Here is a 7,101-nt window from a genome sequence, read left to right on the forward strand (position 1 = left end):
AAAAATTCCTGTGGGAGTTTCCAAACACTGAACCTGACGTATCCTTTTGAAATCCAGTCCACAAGTTGGGACCTCTAGATCTGGATGCGTCTTGTTTACTGGGAGCGTCCTTCTGTTTTCTTGTTTACAAGGCTGTGTAGTTTTCATACAGGTTTTGGGAGAGCAGGTATTGACACTTTTCATACATAGCAAGTCTATACAAGCATTTCACCCGTGTGTGTGTGTGTGTGCACATGCGTGTGTGCCTGCGTGCGTGCACACATGTAAGAGGGAGTGAGAGAGCTGAGAGAGATGGCTACTTTCCATACTTCTGCATGGGCATGTGGGAGATGTCCTCCAATCTGGTCCAGCAGAGCCCAAAAGGCAGAGCGAGACACAGGAGTCAGGGAGGGAGCTCCTTCCGTCCTAACATTCCAAACAGCATACAAAGCCAATATGAGAACCAAGGAGAAATGCCTCAGGGAGAGAGTTGGGTAACAGTGGGCTCCACTTGACTTCCAGTTGTACCCATTTCCCAGATTCCCACACCCAAAGCTATGTGACCATTTCAGGACATGGCTGTCCAGCCTCTGAACCAGGGAATGTTGGAAATTGTAGCCCATGTACCTCTCATGACCTTCTGGACCAAAGTTTCCATTCTTCTAATTCAATCAACTCTTTGTAATCACTCGGTTATCTTAACTTTTTCCTAATTTATAGCCAAATCACAGCATTTACTTATAAGAAATGTCTTTCTGTAATTGTATCTAGCCCTTCCTGTCTTCCCTCCTTTCTTTTCCACCTTTAGTAGGACTGTTAAGCACTAGGTAGACACTATATTATCTTTATTTATGGATGAGGAAATCAAAGCTTATAGAGTTTAAGTAACTGGCCTATAGTCTCATGGGCAGTAAATATTGGAGAAAGATTTGAATCCAAGTCCTCCAATTTCAGAACCTGAATTCTTAATCATCATGCTATACAACCTCTCCAACAGGAAAGAGAAGAGTATAACAATAACATGTGTCTCATGGGGACAATGAGAGGATTAAATGAAGTAATTTAGGTTTAGTGTTTGGTCCATGGGAAGATGTAACAAATGTTAGTGATGAGAATGATAATGCAGATGATGATGGTGATGGTCATGAAAAAGGAGGATGAGGAGGAGAAGGAAGAAAGAGGAAGAGGAACATCAAAAGTTTTACTCATTTGCCTCCTTTAAAAACGATTCCAACTGCTTATTGTGCAAGGTGGGTGGTTGTCATGCTGGGAGAGAGCAGACTTAGGAGGTGGTTGGAGAAGATGCTATAATTTGGAGAAAAGGTTTTGCTTCTGTTGGAGAAGATGCTATAATTTGGAGAAAAGGTTTTGCTTCTGTGCAGTTTGAGGAAGGGTTTACATTTCAAGCTGGAAATGTCACATTCCTCACCTCCTTTCTCCCAACAGACACCCCAAGGGCTAAAGAGTTCTCTAATACTCCATGAGTCAGACCAGTCTTGGATTCATTTCTTCACCCTGGAAATCCAGTGAGACCTTGATTTCAGGGGATGGTGAGATGTGAGAGTGAAGGGGGATGGAAGGGATTGGGGCCAGTGCTCAGACATTGATAACAGATCTTCTCCTAATCCAGACTCTAGTTTCAGACAGTCCTAAGGCCAATTTATTATGTTCTAAACACCACACTGTTAATCCCAAACATTAGTGCATGCAAGTGGCCTGTCCATGGAAAACAGGGCTAGAGGTTAGGGAAGGAACAACCAGTCAGTCCAGCCATCAGGGGATATCTAATCAAAGTGCTCAGCACTGCACTGGGGGTGAGGTTTTTGGATATTAATTACCAGAGGCCTCCTAAAGCTATTTTGGAGAATTCAAATCTAAGCCAAAAGCAAAGATCAGCATGCTTATGTGTGCCTGTGATGGCTGGGGAGAAAGGCCACCACAAGAACAGAAAAGAGGACTAGAAGTAGAGACCTATGTATGGGCACGACCTTTAATACCAGGGATTCTGACTCATAAGTAGGCTTGATCTAATCATGTCTGGCCTGAACAGGCAGATTACCAACTCTGCCTTTGTTAACAGGCAGATACTAGAAAGGGGTAGGCAAAACCCAGGCAGAAGTAGAAGCAGAAAGAGATATTTTCCTCCTGTGCAAGACATAGCTCTTGGCACTTTCAATTCCTCATCTATAAAATCTATAAATCTATAAAATGGAGATTTTATTTAATAAGAACTTATCTCCCTAAAACTCGGCACAGTTTGACATTGCTTAGTAATGTGTTCCCTCCACTCTGCCGGCTGTAATTGTTCCGATCCCAGCTAGAATGTACTGTGGACACCCTACTACCTGCTCACATTTTCTGCCCAGTCTTCCTCTTACCCTGCCAGGTCATGGCCCTATAGGAGCTCGGAGGAGGAAGAGATTTGTGTAGGATGGATGTGTCTTCTTGGTCTCCTTTGAAGGGGTTGCACTTCAGCTGGGTCTTGAAGCATAGATAAGTTTAAGGCAAGTACAAATTCTACAAGAGGCTATTCCTAATTTTGGCAATGGTAAGAACGAACATAGTTAATGTGATGGTAAGCTCAAGGAGAAGGAGAATCCATCTATGGATCTAGAGTGAGAAATCAAAGTATGGAGGGAAAGTTTTCATTCAACCCTGAAAGCCACGCTGTAGACTATGTGTTATAATTATCCCCATATAACTAGTAGGGAAATAAGCTAAAGGCCATCCAGCTAGCTCAACAGGAAATAGCACATCTGGGACCTAATTGGGACCCTCTCAAGGCAGAGCCTGTGATGACCGCAAGCCTCCCATATGCCAAATCCTTGATTTACTTGGAGCCATACAGGCAAGCTCCCCCAAGCACACTCAGGGGTGTTGGATCTACTAGTTAGGAAGTACAAGGGAAAACATAATCTTGTACCTTCAACATGTCTTGTATTGCTTGCATTTTACAATGGTATACATTTTATTTTACTTAATTTAAGGAAGAAATGTGTACGTGAAGCAGAGAGCATGAGCTGGCTAGACTTCAGGTTGGTTTGTGTTGGCATCCAGGACCCCATCTGGCACTGGAATGTTTCCATGGGTGGGTAAGAAGAATCTGCAATTGGGGCCAATGGTGCCCCGTACAGGGCTTGGGCTGCACTGCCAATGAAGGGTGGGGGGCTCAGCCTACCAAGTATCTGGCTTTTCCAAAGGGGGGCAGGTTTGGTGGCAGTTGAGATGGGCAGCGTTTTATTTCACAAGAAATGGGCAGCACCTGAAAATAGCCACCACAAAACCAAAGATCAGGGACAACCAAGGTCTAATCCATGCCAGTAGATAGCTCACGTGCTGCCAGGACAAGTGGGGCCAGAGGGGGAGTGGAAAGTGAAGGGAAAGAGGAAATGCCCAAGGTCTCTTCTGGGAAGTTTCCAAGTCAGGGATTCAAAGCCAAGCAATGGCCTGAGGGACAAAGTTCAGGTTCAGTTCTTTCAGTCACGGGACATAGATGGTCACTTGCTTGTCTGCTGCTCAGATCCACATTTGCAGATGGGAAGCTGTTGAGAGGATCAAAGTGAAAAAAACTTTGTTTACATGCTTAGGTCTTATTATTGTCAACAGATAGAGCACAATCCCATTTCTAGGCCCGGCCTGTTTTCTCACTGACCACAGGAATAGGCATGCGTGGGCTCTATAAAGGCTTAAAGATTCATTACTTTAACTCATATTGTTACAAAGGCTTTATTTCACAGGAAACTGCTGTCCTTTATCTGGGAAACCAGGTATCTTGATGCAGAAGATGCTTAAAACAAGAGCTAAGGAGTGACATCACAGACAAAGATCAGGAACAAGACAAGGATAGAAGCTTTCACCACTGCTATTCAACATTATACTGGGTGCTAGCCAGAGCAATTAGGCAAGCAAAATAAGTAAGAGGCACTCATATTGGAAAAGAAGAAACAAACTATCTTTATTTTCAGATGACATGATCCCATGTATAGAAGATCCCAAAGAACCTACAAAATGGCTATCAGATGTGATACATTTAGCGAAGTTGCAAGATGCAAGATCAACACATAAACACCATTTGTGTTTCCATACACCAAGAATGAACAACCCAAAAAGGAACTTTAAAAAAGTGATTCCACTTACAGCAGCATCCTAAACAAACAAACAAAAAATATCTAAGAATAGATTTAACTGAGGAGGTAAATGACGCTGCAAACAATAAAATGTTGCTGAAAGAAATTAAAGATCTAAATATATGGAAAACATCTTACTTACATGGAGTAGAAGAGTTCATATTGTTAAGATGCCAGTGTTGCCCCAAAGACATCTATAGATTCGATGCATTCCCAATCAAAACCTCAATGACCTTTTTTTGAAGAAATGGAAGAGCCAAATGTTAAATTAATATGGAATTGCAGGGGGCTCCAAATAATCAAAACAATCTTGAAATGGAAGAACCTACATTTTCAGAATTCAAAATCTACTATAAAACTATAGTAATTAAAAAACAAACAAACAGGGCGCCTGGGTGGCTCAGATGGTTAAGCGTCTGCCTTCGGCTCAGGTCATGATCTCAGGGTCCTGGGATCGAGTCCCGCATCGGGCTCCCTGCTCCTTGGGAGCCTGCTTCTCCCTCTGCCTCTCTCTCTCTCTCTCATGAATAAATAAATAAAAAAATCTTTAAAAAACAAACAAACAAACAAACAAACAAACAAACAAAAAACGATGTGGTACTGGCATAAGGATAAGCACATAGACCAATGGAATAGGATAGAGAACTCAGAAATCAACACTCACATATATGGTCAACAAATTTTCAACAAGGGTGCCAAGACAATCCATGGGAAATGGACAGTCTTTTCAACAAACCCGCTGGGAAAAGTGGATATCCACAAACAGAAGAATGAAGTTGGACCTTTACCTTACACCATATACAAAAATCAACTCAAAATGGATCAAAGACCTAAACGTAAGGGCTAAAACTATAAAGCTGCTAGAAGAAAATAGAGGTGTAAATCTTCATGACCGTGGATTTGGCAATAGATTCTTAGATATGACACCAAAACCATGAGCAACAACAACAAATAGATAAATCAAACTTCTATTGAAATTACAGACACCAAAGGACATTATCAGAAAAGTGAAAAGCCAACCTACAGATGGGATAAAATATTTGCAAATTATATACCTGATAACAATCTAGTATCCAAAATATATAAAAAATTCTCACAAGAGACAAACAACCCAACTTAAAAATGGGCAAAATAGACATTTTTCCCAAGCAAGCTAAACAAATGGCCAACAAGCACATGAAAAGATCCTCAACATCATTAGTTAGAAAAATGCAAATTAAAACCACAATGTGGTACCTACCACTTCACACTCACTTGGATGGCTATAATAAAAAAAACCAAAACAAAACAGAAAAGTGTTGGCGAGGGCTTGGAGAAATTGAAAGCCTTGTACGTTGCTGGTGAGAATGAAAAACAGTTTGGCCACTTACAGTTTGGCAATTCCTCAAAAGGTTAAACATAAAATTACCTTATGACCCCATAATTTCACTCCTAGGTCTATATATATAAAAAAAAAATTGAGCAGATCCTGCGCCCAAGGAGACTCATGCAGCTGACATTGTCTTCTTTGCGCCACTCTTATAGCTGTCTCTCTCCTGGGCACAATGGCAACTCTTAAGGAAAAACTGATTGCACCAGCTGCAGAAGAAGAGGCAACCATCCCAAACAATAAGATCACTGTAGTGGGCATTGGACAAGTTGGTATGGTATGTGCCATCAGCATTCTAGGAAAGTCTCTGGCTGATGAACTTGCCCCTGTGGATGTTTTGGAAATAAACTCAAAGGCAAAATGATGGATCTGCAACACGGGAGCTTATTTCTTCAGACAGCTAAAATTGTGGCAGATAAAGATTACCCTGATTGCCAAATCTAAGATTATAGGGGGAACTATAGGAGTCGGCTAGCAGGAGGAAGAGAGCCATCTCATTCTGGTGCAGAGGAATGTTAATGTCTTCAAATTCATTATTCCTCAGATAGTCGAGTACAGTCCTGATTGTATCATAATTGTGGTTTCCAACCCAGTGGATATTTCTCACATATGTTACCTGGAAACTAAGTGGACTACCCAAGCACTCTGTGGTTAGAAGTGGATATAATCTGGATTCTGCTAGATTTCACTCTTATGTCTGAAAAACTTGGCATTCATCCCAGCAGCTGTCATGGATGGATTTTGGGAGAACATGGTGACTCAAGTGTGATTGTGTGGAGTAGAGTGAATGTGGTAGGCGTTTCTCTCAGGAACTGAATCCAGAAATGGGAACAGGCAATGAGAGTGAAAATTGGAAGGAAGTGCAGAAGATGGTGGTTGAAAGTGCCTATGATGTCATGAAGCTAAAAGGATGTATCAGTCCGTCTGTTGGATTAAGTGTGGCTGATCTCATTGAATCCATGTTGGAAAATCTATCCAGGATTCATCCACTGTCATTGATGGTGAAGGGAATATACGGCATGGAGAATGAAGTCTTCCTGAGCCTTCCATTTTTCCTGAAGGCTCGGGGATTAATCAGTGTGATCAACCAGAAGCTGAAGGATGATGAGGTTGCTCAGCTCCAGAAAAGTGCACCTACCTTGTGGGACATCCAGAAAGACCTAAAAGACCTGTGACTTCTGGCTTCTAGGCTGTAGACATTTAAACACTACAATGTGGTTAACAGTGACCCTTTGGTTTTCATCCATGTACATGGATCACAGTTTGCTTTTATCTTCCTATGTATGTGAATCTGGGCTCACAGACTTGAAGCCCATGCTTGGTTTAATGCTTTCAACAGGAGCCCTTGAACAGATAATATTAACTATCGTAGTATGCTTCTAAAAAAAGATTGAAAACAGAGGCTCAAGCAAGTCCATGTACACACATTTGTAGCAGCACTATTCACAATTGCTGAAAGATGGAAACAAGGCGAATGTCCACCAATGGATGACTAGATAAACAAATTGATGTACATACATATAATGGGATAGCATTTCAGTGCAAAAAGGAATAAAGTACTGATATATGGTACAATATGGATGATCCTCCAAAACATGATGCTAAATGAAAGAAGCCAGGCACAAA

General features: G+C 41.6%; 1 pseudogene; it reads left to right on the forward strand.

Moving 5' to 3' along the window:
* The first annotated feature begins 5,650 nt into the window (after positions 1–5,650).
* Positions 5,651–6,851, forward strand: LOC102730372 (L-lactate dehydrogenase B chain-like; annotated as a pseudogene).
* Positions 6,852–7,101: the final 250 nt, after the last annotated feature.

This window comes from Leptonychotes weddellii, chromosome 10 (genome assembly GCF_054177405.1).
Source record: "Leptonychotes weddellii isolate Sample4059 chromosome 10, ASM5417740v2, whole genome shotgun sequence".
Lineage (NCBI taxonomy): Eukaryota > Metazoa > Chordata > Mammalia > Carnivora > Phocidae > Leptonychotes > Leptonychotes weddellii.